At 43.7% G+C, this 3,583-nt stretch overlaps 1 long non-coding RNA gene across 1 annotated transcript; it reads right to left on the bottom strand.

The window, feature by feature from the left end:
• Positions 1 to 1,083: 1,083 nt before the first annotated feature.
• Positions 1,084 to 2,198, bottom strand: LOC124461203. Its single transcript, XR_006954967.1, has 2 exons — positions 2,135 to 2,198; positions 1,084 to 2,068 (listed from the first exon to the last, which is right to left on the bottom strand). It is a non-coding gene; the product is annotated as an uncharacterized LOC124461203 (long non-coding RNA).
• Between the last annotated feature and the right edge of the window lie 1,385 nt (positions 2,199 to 3,583).

The following is a 3,583-nucleotide window of genomic DNA, read 5'->3' as shown; positions in this document are numbered from 1 at the left end:
TGACGCAATACGATAGCTCCAATTGCTATTGATCGGGAGGACGATGATCCCCCAAATAAACCAACTGATAATTGAACCAAATGATACTTTTTGTATCAGCACAGTTTTGGAGTATCTCGAAGTGTAGCCGATTTGTTTGAGAAAACCAGTGATATTTGTAGTGTATCGACGCAGAATATCATAGCCGGCAAACGACCTAAACGTGGTGATGACGTGTCTTTTAAGGAGACGGCATTAAGCAGGAATTATTTTAAAATGGGACCAATAGCGAAATCGGGACCAAAAAGTAAAATGAACAGTAATGAAAATCATGCAACTGATAAGATATTATTAATACTTCCAATGTGGCGGATGACCAAAAGATGAACCGGCGACTGATGATGCACCGACCACATCTCAGTCTGCTAACGTACAACCTCGTGAGCCTCGTCGTCCAAAACGAAATGAACTCGAAAAACTTAATGAAGATATTCTACAAATGTATTACGCTGAGGAAGTGATGCCGACCTCAGGACGGCGAACGTGCACACAGCAAGCCCAACATCTATTAGCTAACGATGATACAACTATCTCTGATTCGAACATTATAAGAAATGTGGGGTCCACCATCTGCATCTGATGGTTGCAATCGGGCTAGCTTTTAAATTAAACAATTACGTTTACGTTTTAAGCGTTTCTCTCAACTAGAAATACTCGAACAAATGTAGATGAGCCTATTAAAGAATCGTCTATGAATAGGAGCATTTAAATACAAATCTCAATTGGCATGCCCTTTCCTCAGTGATAAACCAGTGTGTAATATGTGATAAGCCAGTCAAGAAGTACAATTCTGTGCACCATTATATACAGTATCATGGTGAACCTTTTGGTGCTTAAAGAATTGCGAATGAATCGTGGAAATTGTCTCATGTACTGTCTAAAACAAATATCAAGCTCATCCAAAAGTCTTTTACGATATTGTTATGCTTGTTATGCTGATCTCTTGATCATTAAGCCCATCATACAGGCGAGTTGCGTTATATTTGTTCAAAGTGCCAAAAACAAGTTCATTGCCGATGTGTCGGACAGCAGCTTTTCAAAACATGTTTTTTAGATGCAGATTTATTCCACAATGAGAGTTATGCAGATCGAGCTCCAATAATTGTTTACATATGTAAATTGTGTAAATTTGTCCAAAAAAGTCGAACAAATTTGGTAAAACATTTAAAAAATAGTCACGGGATAGTTTGTGGTGTTACTGGATTACAAGGATTGGACCTACGAGTGAAATCGACTACTGCAAATTTACTTTGACTTTTGTGCGTCAAAAAACTAGTCCTACTATTAGAGATCAACTCATTTGGAATGCTTAATCGTTGTTGCGATGACGATGCTTCCACAGTAAGTCTTGACGATGTCTTCAATGTATCATTCACTTTAGCTGAAACTGGATTGTCTTGTAATGAATCATGAGGAGGACTTGGATTGATTTTTCGAAATCACATTTAGCACTCTTGGCGGCCACCCTATTTAGAGTACTGGTGGACGATTGACTTGATTTCGGCCACTCCACGGGGGGTTTATTCACACTAACTGCAGGTTAGACCCAGATGGAGGACTTGGATTGAATATTTCTAGTTGCCCCAGAACTAATTCGACGATCATTACTGGCTTCATTTTTATTTGTCACAGCATCTCTGGTACTAGACAATTAACTCATCAGCGTTGCTAGCGTTGGTTTGTCTGCTAATTTAGAAGTCAATGGATCTTCCAAAGTAGCAATTGGTTTGCTTCTTAATGGTAAAGCAGAAGGATTTGGATTTTGCGTTCGTATTACATCTTTTTTAGCTGCAGCTTTTGTGCAGACAAACTTTTTTGAGTTGAGTAGCATCTTTTGCTGGTGTCACTGACTTTTCAGTAAATTATGATGGTTGTGCATTGGGAAGTAGCCAAGATTATGACGACGCAACATAAGAACCTTTTGCAGATGTAGATGAATCGGCTGAGTTCCCATTCTTTGTAGTGCCCAATGTTTTGCCATTGCAGCACAGTCGTTACTAATATCAATGGTCTCTATAGGAGCCAATAGCTATAACTCAATAAAAGGTTGGTTAAAAATTATTAAATTTTTATTTATAGAGATAGAAGAACTTACCGAACTGAATCTCGATGTTAGTTTTCCAATGACAACTTCAATTTTGTTTACGACTGTCATGGATACATTTCGACTGAAAAGTTCGTAGGTAGGTTGATTATTACAATACAAAATGAAATTTCATGACTTGTTTGCTATTATTTGCACCAGTTTTTCCAACTCACAGCCAGTGCGCGTGCATCACATCCTTGATGAAGGGCACATCAGAGCCCATTTCCTGTAATTTTTTGCCAACATCCATAACATCGACACTAACAATCTCCTCGTCTTCATTATCATCTTCGTTATTGGTCGTTCTAGTGGAGTTTGGAGACATACTTTTTTCTTTTAAAGATTAATTTTTATTTACGGAAAATGTGAACGTAAACATTGGAGGTGTGATCGAATACAAAGATTGAAATCCGGTCGTTGACATCGCCGCTTTTGCTAGGATACAAAATTCCGGTTCATCAATAAATCTCGATGGCGTCTGCCTTAGAATAGCACTAAGTATAAGCTTTTAGTAAAGCTCATTGTTTGTGGAGGGGCGGAAGGACCCGAATAAGCCTCAAGTGGTTGGCGGGTGCTAATGTCTTCAGGGTCTGGTGCGTGAGTAAAATGATTAAAACGCGCGAAAAACTTCGTTTTAATTCTATTTTTGATTTACTTCTTTAAGTGATATATCCCGACACACACGAGAAGGTTACGGGTTGAACAGATTTACTTACCACCCTGGATAAAGGATGGGGGACGGCAGCGTCCTGGAGCGCCTAGATCCCACAGGAGCCGGAGACGACCCATCCGAACACGGTGCTCTGGGCTGCGGGAGTACCGCTATGACCGGGCACACAGCCTGGTTGGATGACCTCAGGATAGAGGTCTGCCCCGAGCACCACGGACACCGACGCCGGCCGATAGAAATAGGGGTCGGCCAGGATCAGGGTGGCGAATGTCTCCCGGACCGGCGCCGCCACTTCCCGGATGGGAGTGCGGATGAGCAAGTCCTCTTCGACCCGGAATATAACGTTGCGTCGGAACGTCTTGTCGGACCTCGACTCGAGGGCGGCCGTACAGGCTTGGTCGACCCCGACCTTGGTCACAGCTAACCCCACTGACCGGGCAAAGGAGCGATTGATGCGGCTCTCAGCCGCACACGCATCGAGAAGGACGCGGGTCTCGAAGGATTTCGAGCCATTGCCCAACCGGAGGACTGCGGTTGGCAGGTCAGTCGTCGTCCTGGCGTGGAGCAGGGAGGATAGAGAGATCTCGGGTGCGCCTTCTGGGGAAGCGGAGCGGTCGGACGATGATCGGGAACGGGGTTGTAGCGGTGGTGCAGCACGCCCGGAGAGGGGTGATTGGCTGCGACGCCGGGCTGAGGCGGTTGGTCGGCCATATGGAGCAGGGTATGGTGCCTTTGCCCGCATCGTCGGCAACCATGGCGATTGGGACAGTACTTATTGATAAGCACCG

The sequence above is a fragment of the Drosophila willistoni genome, unplaced genomic scaffold (genome assembly GCF_018902025.1).
Source record: "Drosophila willistoni isolate 14030-0811.24 unplaced genomic scaffold, UCI_dwil_1.1 Seg263, whole genome shotgun sequence".
NCBI classification, from domain to species: domain Eukaryota; kingdom Metazoa; phylum Arthropoda; class Insecta; order Diptera; family Drosophilidae; genus Drosophila; species Drosophila willistoni.
This window is presented reverse-complemented; position numbering and strand designations above follow the sequence as displayed.